At 45.0% G+C, this 17,796-nt stretch overlaps 13 non-coding genes across 13 annotated transcripts; all 13 read right to left on the reverse strand.

Annotated features, from left to right (window-relative positions):
* Positions 1–319: 319 nt before the first annotated feature.
* On the reverse strand, positions 320–392 carry trnar-ccu (transfer RNA arginine (anticodon CCU)). Its single transcript has one exon. It is a non-coding gene; the product is annotated as a tRNA-Arg (tRNA).
* Positions 393–602: 210 nt separating this feature from the next.
* Positions 603–675, reverse strand: trnar-ccu (transfer RNA arginine (anticodon CCU)). The gene has a single exon. It is a non-coding gene; the product is annotated as a tRNA-Arg (tRNA).
* A 521-nt stretch (positions 676–1,196) lies between these two features.
* On the reverse strand, positions 1,197–1,269 carry trnam-cau (transfer RNA methionine (anticodon CAU)). Its single transcript has one exon. It is a non-coding gene; the product is annotated as a tRNA-Met (tRNA).
* A 764-nt stretch (positions 1,270–2,033) lies between these two features.
* On the reverse strand, positions 2,034–2,106 carry trnar-ccu (transfer RNA arginine (anticodon CCU)). The gene has a single exon. It is a non-coding gene; the product is annotated as a tRNA-Arg (tRNA).
* A 210-nt stretch (positions 2,107–2,316) lies between these two features.
* trnar-ccu (transfer RNA arginine (anticodon CCU)) lies at positions 2,317–2,389 on the reverse strand. Its single transcript has one exon. It is a non-coding gene; the product is annotated as a tRNA-Arg (tRNA).
* Positions 2,390–2,599: 210 nt separating this feature from the next.
* Positions 2,600–2,672, reverse strand: trnar-ccu (transfer RNA arginine (anticodon CCU)). Its single transcript has one exon. It is a non-coding gene; the product is annotated as a tRNA-Arg (tRNA).
* A 521-nt stretch (positions 2,673–3,193) lies between these two features.
* On the reverse strand, positions 3,194–3,266 carry trnam-cau (transfer RNA methionine (anticodon CAU)). Its single transcript has one exon. It is a non-coding gene; the product is annotated as a tRNA-Met (tRNA).
* Positions 3,267–5,702: 2,436 nt separating this feature from the next.
* Positions 5,703–5,775, reverse strand: trnar-ccu (transfer RNA arginine (anticodon CCU)). The gene has a single exon. It is a non-coding gene; the product is annotated as a tRNA-Arg (tRNA).
* A 1,888-nt stretch (positions 5,776–7,663) lies between these two features.
* On the reverse strand, positions 7,664–7,736 carry trnar-ccu (transfer RNA arginine (anticodon CCU)). Its single transcript has one exon. It is a non-coding gene; the product is annotated as a tRNA-Arg (tRNA).
* A 1,605-nt stretch (positions 7,737–9,341) lies between these two features.
* trnar-ccu (transfer RNA arginine (anticodon CCU)) lies at positions 9,342–9,414 on the reverse strand. Its single transcript has one exon. It is a non-coding gene; the product is annotated as a tRNA-Arg (tRNA).
* Positions 9,415–11,019: 1,605 nt separating this feature from the next.
* Positions 11,020–11,092, reverse strand: trnar-ccu (transfer RNA arginine (anticodon CCU)). The gene has a single exon. It is a non-coding gene; the product is annotated as a tRNA-Arg (tRNA).
* A 2,636-nt stretch (positions 11,093–13,728) lies between these two features.
* trnav-cac (transfer RNA valine (anticodon CAC)) lies at positions 13,729–13,800 on the reverse strand. The gene has a single exon. It is a non-coding gene; the product is annotated as a tRNA-Val (tRNA).
* Positions 13,801–17,161: 3,361 nt separating this feature from the next.
* On the reverse strand, positions 17,162–17,234 carry trnar-ccu (transfer RNA arginine (anticodon CCU)). The gene has a single exon. It is a non-coding gene; the product is annotated as a tRNA-Arg (tRNA).
* Between the last annotated feature and the right edge of the window lie 562 nt (positions 17,235–17,796).

The following is a 17,796-nucleotide window of genomic DNA, read 5'->3' on the forward strand; positions in this document are numbered from 1 at the left end:
CCCAGCACGCTTCCGCTGCGCCACTCTGCTTCCAACCACCCTAGATGGGACTTGCACCCACAATCCCTGGCTTAGGAGGGAAGTGCCTTATCCATTAGGCCACTGGGGCACTGTGTTCTCAGTATGACCTATACGAACTGATAGAAGAGGTAAAAAAATATATAATGGCAGGCACTGACAAATGCCCATGAAATTACGAATTTTTTATTTTTGTTCATACTCCATTGCTAAAAAAACATGTTAGCAGAGGATGGTTTCGATCCATCGACCTCTGGGTTATGGGCCCAGCACGCTTCCGCTGCGCCACTCTGCTTTCAACCACCCCAGATGGGACTTGAACCCACAACCCCTGGCTTAGGAGGCCAGTGCCTTATCCATTAGGCCACTGGGGCACTGTATTCTCAGTATGATCTATACGAACTGATAGAAGAGGTAAAAAAATATATAATGGCAGGCACTGACAAATGCCCATGAAATTACGAATTTTTTATTTTTGTTCATACTCCATTGCTAAAAAAACATGTTAGCAGAGGATGGTTTCGATCCATCGACCTCTGGGTTATGGGCCCAGCACGCTTCCGCTGCGCCACTCTGCTTTCAACCACCCCAGATGGGACTTGAACCCACAACCCCTGGCTTAGGAGGCCAGTGCCTTATCCATTAGGCCACTGGGGCACTGTATTCTCAGTATGATCTATACGAACTGATAGAAGAGGTAAAAAAATATATAATGGCAGGCACTGACAAATGCCCATGAAATTACGAATTTTTTATTTTTGTTCGTACTCCATTGCTAAAAAAACAGGTTAGCAGAGGATGGTTTCGATCCATCGACCTCTGGGTTATGGGCCCAGCACGCTTCCGCTGCGCCACTCTGCTTCCAACCACCCAAGCTTGGACCCACAAACCCTGACTTAGGAGTACAGTATCTTATCCATTAGGCCACTGGGGCACTGTGTTATCAGTATGACCTATATGAACTGATAGAAGAGGTAAAAACATATATAATGGCAGGCACTGACAAATGCCCATGAAATTACGATTTTTTTAAATTTTTGTTCGTACTCCATTGCTAAAAAAACAGGTTAGCAGATGATGGTTTCGATCCATCGACCTCTGGGTTATGGGCCAAGCACGCTTCCGCTGCGCCACTCTGCTTCCAACCACCCAAGATTGAACCCACAATCCCTTTCAACCACCCCAGATGGGACTTGAACCCACAACCCCTGGCTTATGAGGCCAGTGCCTTATCCATTAGGCCACTGGGGCACTGTATTCTCAGTATGATCTATACGAACTGATAGAAGAGGTAAAAAAATATATAATGGCAGGCACTGACAAATGCCCATGAAATTACGAATTTTTTATTTTTGTTCGTACTCCATTGCTAAAAAAACAGGTTAGCAGATGATGGTTTCGATCCATCGACCTCTGGGTTATGGGCCCAGCACGCTTCCGCTGCGCCACTCTGCTTCCAACCACCCAAGATTGGACCCACAAACCCTGACTTAGGAGTACAGTATCTTATCCATTAGGCCACTGGGGCACTGTGTTATCAGTATGACCTATATGAACTGATAGAAGAGGTAAAAAAATATATAATGGCAGGCACTGACAAATGCCCATGAAATTACGAATTTTTTATTTTTGTTCGTACTCCATTGCTAAAAAAACAGGTTAGCAGATGATGGTTTCGATCCATCGACCTCTGGGTTATGGGCCCAGCACGCTTCCGCTGCGCCACTCTGCTTCCAACCACCCAACATTGGACCCACAAACCCTGACTTAGGAGTACAGAATCTTATCCATTAGGCCACTGGGGCACTGTGTTATCAGTATGACCTATATGAACTGATAGAAGAGGTAAAAACATATATAATGGCAGGCACTGACAAATGCCCATGAAATTACGAATTTTTTATTTTTGTTCATACTCCATTGCTAAAAAAACATGTTAGCAGAGGATGGTTTCGATCCATCGACCTCTGGGTTATGGGCCCAGCACGCTTCCGCTGCGCCACTCTGCTTTCAACCACCCCAGATGGGACTTGAACCCACAACCCCTGGCTTAGGAGGCCAGTGCCTTATCCATTAGGCCACTGGGGCACTGTATTCTCAGTATGATCTATACGAACTGATAGAAGAGGTAAAAAAATATAGAATGGCAGGCACTGACAAATGCCCATGAAATTACGAATTTTTTATTTTTGTTCATACTCCATTGCTAAAAAAACATGTTAGCAGAGGATGGTTTCGATCCATCGACCTCTGGGTTATGGGCCCAGCACGCTTCCGCTGCGCCACTCTGCTTTCAACCACCCCAGATGGGACTTGAACCCACAACCCCTGGCTTAGGAGGCCAGTGCCTTATCCATTAGGCCACTGGGGCACTGTATTCTCAGTATGATCTATACGAACTGATAGAAGAGGTAAAAAAATATATAATGGCAGGCACTGACAAATGCCCATGAAATTACGAATTTTTTATTTTTGTTCGTACTCCATTGCTAAAAAAACAGGTTAGCAGAGGATGGTTTCGATCCATCGACCTCTGGGTTATGGGCCCAGCACGCTTCCGCTGCGCCACTCTGCTTTCAACCACCCCAGATGGGACTTGAACCCACAACCCCTGGCTTAGGAGGCCAGTGCCTTATCCATTAGGCCACTGGGGCACTGTATTCTCAGTATGATCTATACGAACTGATAGAAGAGGTAAAAAAATATATAATGGCAGGCACTGACAAATGCCCATGAAATTACGAATTTTTTATTTTTGTTCGTACTCCATTGCTAAAAAAACAGGTTAGCAGATGATGGTTTCGATCCATCGACCTCTGGGTTATGGGCCAAGCACGCTTCCGCTGCGCCACTCTGCTTCCAACCACCCAAGCTTGGACCCACAAACCCTGACTTAGGAGTACAGTATCTTATCCATTAGGCCACTGGGGCACTGTGTTATCAGTATGACCTATATGAACTGATAGAAGAGGTAAAAACATATATAATGGCAGGCACTGACAAATGCCCATGAAATTACGATTTTTTTAAATTTTTGTTCGTACTCCATTGCTAAAAAAACAGGTTAGCAGATGATGGTTTCGATCCATCGACCTCTGGGTTATGGGCCAAGCACGCTTCCGCTGCGCCACTCGGCTTCCAACCACCCAAGATTGAACCCACAATCCCTTTCAACCACCCCAGATGGGACTTGAACCCACAACCCCTGGCTTATGAGGCCAGTGCCTTATCCATTAGGCCACTGGGGCACTGTATTCTCAGTATGATCTATACGAACTGATAGAAGAGGTAAAAAAATATATAATGGCAGGCACTGACAAATGCCCATGAAATTACGAATTTTTTATTTTTGTTCGTACTCCATTGCTAAAAAAACAGGTTAGCAGATGATGGTTTCGATCCATCGACCTCTGGGTTATGGGCCCAGCACGCTTCCGCTGCGCCACTCTGCTTCCAACCACCCAAGATTGGACCCACAAACCCTGACTTAGGAGTACAGTATCTTATCCATTAGGCCACTGGGGCACTGTGTTATCAGTATGACCTATATGAACTGATAGAAGAGGTAAAAAAATATATAATGGCAGGCACTGACAAATGCCCATGAAATTACGAATTTTTTATTTTTGTTCGTACTCCATTGCTAAAAAAACAGGTTAGCAGATGATGGTTTCGATCCATCGACCTCTGGGTTATGGGCCCAGCACGCTTCCGCTGCGCCACTCTGCTTCCAACCACCCAACATTGGACCCACAAACCCTGACTTAGGAGTACAGAATCTTATCCATTAGGCCACTGGGGCACTGTGTTATCAGTATGACCTATATGAACTGATAGAAGAGGTAAAAACATATATAATGGCAGGCACTGACAAATGCCCATGAAATTACAAATTTTTTATTTTTGTTCGTACTCCATTGCTAAAAAAACAGGTTAGCAGAGGATGGTTTCGATCCATCGACCTCTGGGTTATGGGCCCAGCACGCTTCCGCTGCGCCACTCTGCTTCCAACCACCCAAGATTGGACCCACAAACCCTGACTTAGGAGTACAGTATCTTATCCATTAGGCAACTGGGGCACTGTGTTCTCAGTGTGACCTATACGAACTGATAGAAGAGGTAAAAAAATATATAATGGCAAGCACTGACAAATGCCCATGAAATTACGATTTTTTTATTTTTGTTCGTACTCCATTGCTAAAAAAACAGGTTAGCAGATGATGGTTTCGATCCATCGACCTCTGGGTTATGGGCCAAGCAAGCTTCCGCTGCGCCACTCTGCTTCCAACCACCCAAGCTTGGACCCACAAACCCTGACTTAGGAGTACAGTATCTTATCTATTAGGCCACTGGGGCACTGTGTTATCAGTATGACCTATATGAACTGATAGAAGAGGTAAAAACATATATAATGGCAGGCACTGACAAATGCCCATGAAATTACGATTTTTTTTAATTTTTGTTCGTACTCCATTGCTAAAAAAACAGGTTAGCAGATGATGGCTTCGATCCATCGACCTCTGGGTTATGGGCCAAGCACGCTTCCGCTGCGCCACTCTGCTTCCAACCACCCAAGATTGAACCCACAATCCCTGGCTTAGGAGTACAGTATCTTATCCATTAGGCCACTGGGGCACTGTGTTCTCAGTGTGACCTATACGAACTGATAGAAGAGGTAAAAAAATATATAATGGCAGGCACTGACAAATGCCCATGAAATTACGAATTTTTTATTTTTGTTCGTACTCCATTGCTAAAAAAACAGGTTAGCGGATGATGGGTTCGATCCATCGACCTCTGGGTTATGGGCCCAGCACGCTTCCGCTGCGCCACTCTGCTTCCAACCACCCCAGATGGGACTTGAACCCACAATCCCTGGCTTAGGAGGCTAGTGCCTTATCCAGTAGGCCACTGGGGCACTGTGTTCTCAGTATGACCTATACGAACTGATAGAAGAGGTAAAAAAATATATAATGGCAGGCACTGACAAATGCCCATGAAATTACGATTTTTTTTATTTTTGTTCGTACTCCATTGCTAAAAAAAATAGGTTAGCAGAGGATGGTTTCGATCCATCGACCTCTGGGTTATGGGCCCAGCACGCTTCCGCTGCGCCACTCTGCTTCCAACCACCCAAGATTGGACCCACAAACCCTGACTTAGGAGTACAGTATCTTATCCTCTAGGCCACTGGGGCACTGTGTTATCAGTATGACCTATATGAACTGATAGAAGAGGTAAAAACATATATGATGGCAGGCACTGACAAATGCCCATGAAATTACGAATTTTTTATTTTTGTTCGTACTCCATTGCTAAAAAAACAGGTTAGCAGAGGATGGTTTCGATCCATCGACCTCTGGGTTATGGGCAAAGCACGCTTCCGCTGCGCCACTCTGCTTCCAACCACCCAAGATTGGACCCACAAACCCTGACTTAGGAGTACAGTATCTTATACATTAGGCAACTGGGGCAATGTGTTCTCAGTGTGACCTATACGAACTGATAGAAGAGGTAAAAAAATATATAATGGCAGGCACTGACAAATGCCCATGAAATTACGAATTTTTTATTTTTGTTCGTACTCCATTGCTAAAAAAACAGGTTAGCAGAGGATGGTTTCGATCCATCGACCTCTGGGTTATGGGCCCAGCACGCTTCCGCTGCGCCACTCTGCTTTCAAACACCCCAGATGGGACTTGAACCCACAACCCCTGGCTTAGGAGGCCAGTGCCTTATCCATTAGGCCACTGGGGCACTTTGTTCTCAGTATGACCTATACGAACTGATAGAAGAGGTAAAAAAATATATAATGGCAGGCACTGACAAATGCCCATGAAATTACGAATTTTTTATTTTTGTTCGTACTCCATTGCTAAAAAAACAGGTTAGCAGATGATGGTTTCGATCCATCGACCTCTGGGTTATGGGCCCAGCACGCTTCCGCTGCGCCACTCTGCTTCCAACCACCCAAGATTGGACCCACAAACCCTGACTTAGGAGTACAGTATCTTATCCATTAGTCCACTGGGGCACTGTGTTATCAGTATGACCTATATGAACTGATAGAAGAGGTAAAAACATATATAATGGCAGGCACTGACAAATGCCCATGAAATTACGAATTTTTTATTTTTGTTCGTACTCCATTGCTAAAAAAACAGGTTAGCAGAGGATGGTTTCGATCCATCGACCTCTGGGTTATGGGCCCAGCACGCTTCCGCTGCGCCACTCTGCTTCCAACCAACCAAGATTGGACCCACAAACCCTGACTTAGGAGTACAGTGTCTTATCCATTAGGCAACTGGGGCACTGTGTTCTCAGTGTGACCTATAGGAACTGATAGAAGAGGTAAAAAAATATATAATGGCAGGCACTGACAAATGCCCATGAAATTACGAATTTTTTATTTTTGTTCGTACTCCATTGCTAAAAAAACAGGTTAGCAGATGATGGTTTCGATCCATCGACCTCTGGGTTATGGGCCAAGCACGCTTCCGCTGCGCCACTCTGCTTCCAACCACCCAAGCTTGGACCCACAAACCCTGACTTAGGAGTACAGTATCTTATCCATTAGGCCACTGGGGCACTGTGTTATCAGTATGACCTATATGAACTGATAGAAGAGGTAAAAACATATATAATGGCAGGCACTGACAAATGCCCATGAAATTACGATTTTTTTAAAATTTTTGTTCGTACTCCATTGCTAAAAAAACAGGTTAGCAGATGATGGTTTCGATCCATCGACCTCTGGGTTATGGGCCAAGCACGCTTCCGCTGCGCCACTCTGCTTCCAACCACCCAAGATTGAACCCACAATCCCTGGCTTAGGAGTACAGTATCTTATCCATTAGGCCACTGGGGCACTGTGTTCTCAGTGTGACCTATACGAACTGATAGAAGAGGTAAAAAAATATATAATGGCAGGCACTGACAAATGCCCATGAAATTACGAATGTTTTATTTTTGTTCATACTCCATTGCTAAAAAAACATGTTAGCAGAGGATGGTTTCGATCCATCGACCTCTGGGTTATGGGCCCAGCACGCTTCCGCTGCGCCACTCTGCTTCCAACCACCCCAGATGGGACTTGAACCCACAATCCCTGGCTTAGGAGGCTAGTGCCTTATCCAGTAGGCCACTGGGGCACTGTGTTCTCAGTATGACCTATACGAACTGATAGAAGAGGTAAAAAAATATATAATGGCAGGCACTGACAAATGCCCATGAAATTACGATTTTTTTTATTTTTGTTCGTACTCCATTGCTAAAAAAACAGGTTAGCCGAGGATGGTTTCTATCCATCGACCTCTGGGTTATGGGCCCAGCATGCTTCCGCTGCGCCACTCTGCTTCCAACCACCCCAGATGGGACTTGAACCCACAATCCCTGGCTTAGGAGGGAAGTGCCTTATCCATTAGGCCACTGGGGCACTGTGTTCTCAGTATGACCTATACGAACTGATAGAAGAGGTAAAAATATATATAATGGCAGGCACTGACAAATGCCCATGAAATTACGAATTTTTTATTTTTGTTCATACTCCATTGCTAAAAAAACATGTTAGCAGAGGATGGTTTCGATCCATCGACCTCTGGGTTATGGGCCCAGCACGCTTCCGCTGCGCCACTCTGCTTTCAACCACCCCAGATGGGACTTGAACCCACAACCCCTGGCTTAGGAGGCCAGTGCCTTATCCATTAGGCCACTGGGGCACTGTTTTCTCAGTATGATCTATACGAACTGATAGAAGAGGTAAAAAAATATATAATGGCAGGCACTGACAAATGCCCATGAAATTACGAATTTTTTATTTTTGTTCGTACTCCATTGCTAAAAAAACAGGTTAGCAGATGATGGTTTCGATCCATCGACCTCTGGGTTATGGGCCAAGCACGCTTCCGCTGCGCCACTCTGCTTCCAACCACCCAAGCTTGGACCCACAAACCCTGACTTAGGAGTACAGTATCTTATCTATTAGGCCACTGGGGCACTGTGTTATCAGTATGACCTATATGAACTGATAGAAGAGGTAAAAACATATATAATGGCAGGCACTGACAAATGCCCATGAAATTACGATTTTTTTTAATTTTTGTTCGTACTCCATTGCTAAAAAAACAGGTTAGCAGATGATGGCTTCGATCCATCGACCTCTGGGTTATGGGCCAAGCACGCTTCCGCTGCGCCACTCTGCTTCCAACCACCCAAGATTGAACCCACAATCCCTGGCTTAGGAGTACAGTATCTTATCCATTAGGCCACTGGGGCACTGTGTTCTCAGTGTGACCTATACGAACTGATAGAAGAGGTAAAAAAATATATAATGGCAGGCACTGACAAATGCCCATGAAATTACGAATTTTTTATTTTTGTTCGTACTCCATTGCTAAAAAAACAGGTTAGCGGATGATGGTTTCGATCCATCGACCTCTGGGTTATGGGCCCAGCACGCTTCCGCTGCGCCACTCTGCTTCCAACCACCCCAGATGGGACTTGAACCCACAATCCCTGGCTTAGGAGGCTAGTGCCTTATCCAGTAGGCCACTGGGGCACTGTGTTCTCAGTATGACCTATACGAACTGATAGAAGAGGTAAAAAAATATATAATGGCAGGCACTGACAAATGCCCATGAAATTACGATTTTTTTTATTTTTGTTCGAACTCCATTGCTAAAAAAAATAGGTTAGCAGAGGATGGTTTCGATCCATCGACCTCTGGGTTATGGGCCCAGCACGCTTCCGCTGCGCCACTCTGCTTCCAACCACCCAAGATTGGACCCACAAACCCTGACTTAGGAGTACAGTATCTTATCCATTAGGCCACTGGGGCACTGTGTTATCAGTATGACCTATATGAACTGATAGAAGAGGTAAAAACATATATGATGGCAGGCACTGACAAATGCCCATGAAATTACGAATTTTTTATTTTTGTTCGTACTCCATTGCTAAAAAAACAGGTTAGCAGAGGATGGTTTCGATCCATCGACCTCTGGGTTATGGGCAAAGCACGCTTCCGCTGCGCCACTCTGCTTCCAACCACCCAAGATTGGACCCACAAACCCTGACTTAGGAGTACAGTATCTTATACATTAGGCAACTGGGGCAATGTGTTCTCAGTGTGACCTATACGAACTGATAGAAGAGGTAAAAAAATATATAATGGCAGGCACTGACAAATGCCCATGAAATTACGAATTTTTTATTTTTGTTCGTACTCCATTGCTAAAAAAACAGGTTAGCAGAGGATGGTTTCGATCCATCGACCTCTGGGTTATGGGCCCAGCACGCTTCCGCTGCGCCACTCTGCTTTCAACCACCCCAGATGGGACTTGAACCCACAACCCCTGGCTTAGGAGGCCAGTGCCTTATCCATTAGGCCACTGGGGCACTTTGTTCTCAGTATGACCTATACGAACTGATAGAAGAGGTAAAAAAATATATAATGGCAGGCACTGACAAATGCCCATGAAATTACGAATTTTTTATTTTTGTTCGTACTCCATTGCTAAAAAAACAGGTTAGCAGATGATGGTTTCGATCCATCGACCTCTGGGTTATGGGCCCAGCACGCTTCCGCTGCGCCACTCTGCTTCCAACCACCCAAGATTGGACCCACAAACCCTGACTTAGGAGTACAGTATCTTATCCATTAGGCCACTGGGGCACTGTGTTATCAGTATGACCTATATGAACTGATAGAAGAGGTAAAAACATATATAATGGCAGGCACTGACAAATGCCCATGAAATTACGAATTTTTTATTTTTGTTCGTACTCCATTGCTAAAAAAACAGGTTAGCAGAGGATGGTTTCGATCCATCGACCTCTGGGTTATGGGCCCAGCACGCTTCCGCTGCGCCACTCTGCTTCCAACCACCCAAGATTGGACCCACAAACCCTGACTTAGGAGTACAGTATCTTATCCATTAGGCAACTGGGGCACTGTGTTCTCAGTGTGACCTATAGGAACTGATAGAAGAGGTAAAAAAATATAAAATGGCAGGCACTGACAAATGCCCATGAAATTACGAATTTTTTATTTTTGTTCGTAATCCATTGCTAAAAAAACAGGTTAGCAGATGATGGTTTCGATCCATCGACCTCTGGGTTATGGGCCAAGCACGCTTCCGCTGCGCCACTCTGCTTCCAACCACCCAAGCTTGGACCCACAAACCCTGACTTAGGAGTACAGTATCTTATCCATTAGGCCACTGGGGCACTGTGTTATCAGTATGACCTATATGAACTGATAGAAGAGGTAAAAACATATATAATGGCAGGCACTGACAAATGCCCATGAAATTACGATTTTTTTAAATTTTTGTTCGTACTCCATTGCTAAAAAAATAGGTTAGCAGATGATGGTTTCGATCCATCGACCTCTGGGTTATGGGCCAAGCACGCTTCCGCTGCGCCACTCTGCTTCCAACCACCCAAGGTTGAACCCACAATCCCTGGCTTAGGAGTACAGTATCTCATCCATTAGGCCACTGGGGCACTGTGTTCTCAGTGTGACCTATACGAACTGATAGAAGAGGTAAAAAAATATATAATGGCAGGCACTGACAAATGCCCATGAAATTACGAATGTTTTATTTTTGTTCATACTCCATTGCTAAAAAAACATGTTAGCAGAGGATGGTTTCGATCCATCGACCTCTGGGTTATGGGCCCAGCACGCTTCCGCTGCGCCACTCTGCTTCCAACCACCCCAGATGGGACTTGAACCCACAAACCCTGGCTTAGGAGGCCAGTGCCTTATCGAGTAGGCCACTGGGGCACTGTGTTCTCAGTATGACCTATACGAACTGATAGAAGAGTTCAAAAAATATATAATGGCAGGCACTGACAAATGCCCATGAAATTACGATTTTTTTTATTTTTGTTCGTACTCCATTGCTAAAAAAAACAGGTTAGCAGAGGATGGTTTCGATCCATCGACCTCTGGGTTATGGGCCCAGCACGCTTCCGCTGCGCCACTCTGCTTCCAACCACCCCAGATGGGACTTGAACCCACAATCCCTGGCTTAGGAGGCCAGTGCCTTATCCATTAGGCCACTGGGGCACTGTGTTCTCAGTATGACCTATACGAACTGATAGAAGAGGTAAAAAAATATATAATTGCAGGCACTGACAAATGCACATGAAATTACGATTTTTTTTATTTTTGTTCGTACTCCATTGCTAAAAAAAACAGGTTAGCAGAGGATGGTTTCGATCCATCGACCTCTGGGTTATGGGCCCAGCACGCTTCCTCTTCGCCACTCTGCTTCCAACCAGCCCAGATGGGACTTGAACCCACAATCCCTGGCTTAGGAGGCCAGTCCCTTATCCATTAGGCCACTGGGGCACTGTGTTCTCAGTATGACCTATACGAACTGATAGAAGAGGTAAAAAAATATATAATGGCAGGCACTGACAAATGCCCATGAAATTACGAATTTTTTATTTTTGTTCGTACTCCATTGCTAAAAAAACAGGTTAGCAGATGATGGTTTCGATCCATCGACCTCTGGGTTATGGGCCCAGCACGCTTCCGCTGCGCCACTCTGCTTCCAACCACCCAAGATTGGACCCACAAACCCTGACTTAGGAGTACAGTATCTTATCCATTAGGCCACTGGGGCACTGTGTTATCAGTATGACCTATATGAACTGATAGAAGAGGTAAAAACATATATAATGGCAGGCACTGACAAATGCCCATGAAATTACGAATTTTTTATTTTTGTTCGTACTCCATTGCTAAAAAAACAGGTTAGCAGAGGATGGTTTCGATCCATCGACCTCTGGGTTATGGGCCCAGCACGCTTCCGCTGCGCCACTCTGCTTCCAACCACCCAAGATTGGACCCACAATCCCTGACTTAGGAGTACAGTATCTTATCCATTAGGCAACTGGGGCACTGTGTTCTCAGTGTGACCTATACGAACTGATAGAAGAGGCAAAAAAATATATAATGGCAGGCACTGACAAATGCCCATGAAATTACGAATTTTTTATTTTTGTTCCTACTCCATTGCTAAAAAAACAGGTTAGCAGATGATGGTTTCGATCCATCGACCTCTGGGTTATGGGCCCAGCACGCTTCCGCTGCGACACTCTGCTTCCAACCACCCAAGCTTGGACCCACAATCCCTGGCTTAGGAGGCCAGTATCTTATCCAATAGGCCACTGGGGCACTGTGTTCTCAGTATGACCTATACGAACTGATAGAAGAGGTAAAAAAATATATAATGGCAGGCACTGACAAATGCCCATGAAATTACGAATTTTTTATTTTTGTTCGTACTCCATTGCTAAAAAAACAGGTTAGCAGATGATGGTTTCGATCCATCGACCTCTGGGTTATGGGCCCAGCACGCTTCCGCTGCGCCACTCTGCTTCCAACCACCCAAGATTGGACCCACAAACCCTGACTTAGGAGTACAGTATCTTATCCATTAGGCCACTGGGGCACTGTGTTATCAGTATGACCTATATGAACTGATAGAAGAGGTAAAAACATATATAATGGCAGGCACTGACAAATGCCCATGAAATTACGAATTTTTTATTTTTGTTCGTACTCCATTGCTAAAAAAACAGGTTAGCAGACTATGGTTTCGATCCATCGACCTCTGGGTTATGGGCCCAGCACGCTTCCGCTGCGCCACTCTGCTTCCAACCACCCAAGATTGGACCCACAAACCCTGACTTAGGAGTACAGTATCTTATCCATTAGGCCACTGGGGCACTGTGTTATCAGTATGACCTATATGAACTGATAGAAGAGGTAAAAACATATATAATGGCAGGCACTGACAAATGCCCATGAAATTACGAATTTTTTATTTTTGTTCGTACTCCATTGCTAAAAAAACAGGTTAGCAGACTGATGGTTTCGATCCATCGACCTCTGGGTTATGGGCCCAGCACGCTTCCGCTGCGCCACTCTGCTTCCAACCACCCAAGATTGGACCCACAAACCCTGACTTAGGAGTACAGTATCTTATCCATTAGGCCACTGGGGCACTGTGTTCTCAGTGTGACCTATACGAACTGATAGAAGAGGTAAAAAAATATGTAATGGCAGGCACTGACAAATGCCCATGAAATTACGAATTTTTTATTTTTGTTCGTACTCCATTGCTAAAAAAACAGGTTAGCAGAGGATGGTTTCGATCCATCGACCTCTGGGTTATGGGCCCAGCACACTTCCGCTGCGCCACTCTGCTTCCTACCACCCAAGATTGGACCCAAAAACCCTGACTTAGGAGTACAGTATCTTATCCATTAGGCAACTGGTGCACTTTGTTCTCAGTGTGACCTATACGAACTGATAGAAGAGGTAAAAAAATATATAATGGCAGACACTGACAAATGCCCATGAAATTACGAATTTTTTATTTTTGTTCATACTCCATTGCTAAAAAAATATGTTAGCAGAGGATGGTTTCGATCCATCGACCTCTGGGCCCAGCACGCTTCCGCTGCGCCACTCTGCTTCAAACCACCCCAGATGGGACTTGAACCCACAATCCCTGGCTTAGGAGGACAGTGCCTTATCCAGCAGGCCACTGGGGCACTGTGTTCTCAGTATGACCTATACGAACTGATAGAAGAGGTAAAAAAAATATATAATTGCAGGCACTGACAAATGCACATGAAATTACGATTTTTTTTATTTTTGTTCGTACTCCATTGCTAAAAAAAACAGGTTAGCAGAGGATGGTTTCGATCCATCGACCTCTGGGTTGTGGGCCCAGCACGCTTCCTCTGCGCCACTCTGCTTCCAACCAGCCCAGATGGGACTTGAACCCACAATCCCTGGCTTAGGAGGCCAGTGCCTTATCCATTAGGCCACTGGGGCACTGTGTTCTCAGTATGACCTATACGAACTGATAGAAGAGGTAAAAAAATATATAATGGCAGGCACTGACAAATGCCCATGAAATTACGAATTTTTTATTTTTGTTCGAACTCCATTGCTAAAAAAACAGGTTAGCAGATGATGGTTTCGATCCATCGACCTCTGGGTTATGGGCCCAGCACGCTTCCGCTGCGCCACTCTGGTTCCAACCACCCAAGATTGGACCCACAAACCCTGACTTAGGAGTACAGTATCTTATCCATTAGGCCACTGGGGCACTGTGTTATCAGTATGACCTATATGAACTGATAGAAGAGGTAAAAACATATATAATGGCAGGCACTGACAAATGCCCATGAAATTACGATTTTTTTTAATTTTTGTTCGTACTCCATTGCTAAAAAAACAGGTTAGCAGATGATGGTTTCGATCCATCGACCTCTGGGTTATGGGCCAAGCACGCTTCCGCTGCGCCACTCTGCTTCCAACCACCCAAGATTGAACCCACAATCCCTGGCTTAGGAGTACAGTATCTTATCCATTAGGCCACTGGGGCACTGTGTTCTCAGTGTGACCTATACGAACTGATAGAAGAGGTAAAAAAATATATAATGGCAGGCACTGACAAATGCCCATGAAATTACGAATGTTTTATTTTTGTTCATACTCCATTGCTAAAAAAATATGTTAGCAGAGGATGGTTTCGATCCATCGACCTCTGGGTTATGGGCCCAGCACGCTTCCGCTGCGCCACTCTGCTTCCAACCACCCCAGATGGGACTTGAACCCACAAACACTGGCTTAGGAGTACAGTATCTTATCCATTAGGCAACTGGGGCACTTTGTTCTCAGTGTGACCTATACGAACTGATAGAGGTAAAAAAATAGATAATGGCAGACACTGACAAATGCCCATGAAATTACGAATTTTTTATTTTTGTTCATACTCCATTGCTAAAAAAAATATGTTAGCAGAGGATGGTTTCGATCCATCGACCTCTGGGTTATGGGCCCAGCACGCTTACGCTGCGCCACTCTGCTTCAAACCACCCCAGATGGGACTTGAACCCACAATCCCTGGCTTAGGAGGACAGTGCCTTATCCAGTAGGCCACTGGGGCACTGTGTTCTCAGTATGACCTATACGAACTGATAGAAGAGGTAAAAAAATATATAATGGCAGGCACTGACAAATGCCCATGAAATTACGATTTTTTTTATTTTTGTTCGTACTCCATTGCTAAAAAAAACAGGTTAGCAGAGGATGGTTTCGATCCATCGACCTCTGGGTTATGGGCCCAGCACGCTTCCGCTGCGCCACTCTGCTTCCAACCACCCAAGATTGGACCCACAAACCCTGACTTAGGAGTACAGTATCTTATCCATTAGGCAACTGGGGCACTTTGTTCTCAGTGTGACCTATACGAACTGATAGAAGAGGTAAAAAAATATATAATGGCAGACACTGACAAATGCCCATGAAAATACGAATTTTTTATTTTTCTTCGTACTCCATTGCTAAAAAAACAGGTTAGCAGATGATGGTTTCGATCCATCGACCTCTGGGTTATGGGCCCAGCACGCTTCCGCTGCGCCACTCTGCTTCCAACCACCCAAGATTGGACCCACAAACCATGACTTAGGAGTACAGTATCTTATCCATTAGGCCACTGGGGCACTGTGTTATCAGTATGACCTATATGAACTGATAGAAGAGGTAAAAACATATATAATGGCAGGCACTGACAAATGCCCATGAAATTACGAATTTTTTATTTTTGTTCGTACTCCATTGCTAAAAAAACAGGTTAGCAGAGGATGGTTTCGATCCATCGACCTCTGGGTTATGGGCCCAGCACGCTTCCGCTGCGCCACTCTGCTTCCAACCACCCAAGATTGGACCCACAAACCCTGACTTAGGAGTACAGTATCTTATCCATTAGGCAACTGGGGCACTGTGTTCTCAGTGTGACCTATACGAACTGATAGAAGAGGTAAAAAAATATATAATGGCAGGCACTGACAAATGCCCATGAAATTACGAATTTTTTATTTTTGTTCGTACTCCATTGCTAAAAAAACAGGTTAGCAGATGATGGTTTCGATCCATCGACCTCTGGGTTATGGGCCAAGCACGCTTCCGCTGCGCCACTCTGCTTCCAACCACCCAAGCTTGGACCCACAAACCCTGACTTAGGAGTACAGTATCTTATCCATTAGGCCACTGGGGCACTGTGTTATCAGTATGACCTATATGAACTGATAGAAGAGGTAAAAACATATATAATGGCAGGCACTGACAAATGCCCATGAAATTACGATTTTTTTTAATTTTTGTTCGTACTCCATTGCTAAAAAAACAGGTTAGCAGATGATGGTTTCGATCCATCGACCTCTGGGTTATGGGCCAAGCACGCTTCCGCTGCGCCACTCTGCTTCCAACCACCCAAGCTTGGACCCACAAACCCTGACTTAGGAGTACAGTATCTTATCCATTAGGCCACTGGGGCACTGTGTTATCAGTATGACCTATATGAACTGATAGAAGAGGTAAAAACATATATAATGGCAGGCACTGACAAATGCCCATGAAATTACGATTTTTTTTAATTTTTGTTCGTACTCCATTGCTAAAAAAAAGGTTAGCAGATGATGGTTTCGATCCATCGACCTCTGGGTTATGGGCCAAGCACGCTTCCGCTGCGCCACTCTGCTTCCAACCACCCAAGATTGAACCCACAATCCCTGGCTTAGGAGTACAGTATCTTATCCATTAGGCCACTGGGGCACTGTGTTCTCAGTGTGACCTATACGAACTGATAGAAGAGGTAAAAAAATATATAATGGCAGGCACTGACAAATGCCCATGAAATTACGAATGTTTTATTTTTGTTCATACTCCATTGCTAAAAAAACATGTTAGCAGAGGATGGTTTCGATCCATCGACCTCTGGGTTATGGGCCCAGCACGCTTCCGCTGCGCCACTCTGCTTCCAACCACCCCAGATGGGACTTGAACCCACAAACCCTGGCTTAGGAGGCCAGTGCCTTATCGAGTAGGCCACTGGGGCACTGTGTTCTCAGTATGACCTATACGAACTGATAGAAGAGGTAAAAAAATATGTAATGGCAGGCACTGACAAATGCCCATGAAATTACGATTTTTTTTATTTTTGTTCGTACTCCATTGCTAAAAAAAACAGGTTAGCAGAGGATGGTTTCGATCCATCGACCTCTGGGTTATGGGCCCAGCACGCTTCCGCTGCGCCACTCTGCTTCCAACCACCCCAGATGGGACTTGAACCCACAATCCCTGGCTTAGGAGGCCAGTGCCTTATCCATTAGGCCACTGGGGCACTGTGTTCTCAGTATGACCTATACGAACTGATAGAAGAGGTAAAAAAATATATAATTGCAGGCACTGACAAATGCACATGAAATTACGAATTTTTTTATTTTTGTTCGTACTCCATTGCTAAAAAAAACAGGTTAGCAGAGGATGGTTTCGATCCATCGACCTCTGGGTTATGGGCCCAGCACGCTTCCTCTTCGCCACTCTGCTTCCAACCAGCCCAGATGGGACTTGAACCCACAATCCCTGGCTTAGGAGGCCAGTGCCTTATCCATTAGGCCACTGGGGCACTGTGTTCTCAGTATGACCTATACGAACTGATAGAAGAGGTAAAAAAATATATAATGGCAGGCACTGACAAATGCCCATGAAATTACGAATTTTTTATTTTTGTTCGTACTCCATTGCTAAAAAAACAGGTTAGCAGATGATGGTTTCGATCCATCGACCTCTGGGTTATGGGCCCAGCACGCTTCCGCTGCGCCACTCTGCTTCCAACCACCCAAGATTGGACCCACAAACCCTGACTTAGGAGTACAGTATCTTATCCATTAGGCCACTGGGGC

The sequence above is a fragment of the Salvelinus fontinalis genome, unplaced genomic scaffold (genome assembly GCF_029448725.1).
Source record: "Salvelinus fontinalis isolate EN_2023a unplaced genomic scaffold, ASM2944872v1 scaffold_0492, whole genome shotgun sequence".
Taxonomy (NCBI): Eukaryota; Metazoa; Chordata; class Actinopteri; order Salmoniformes; family Salmonidae; genus Salvelinus; species Salvelinus fontinalis.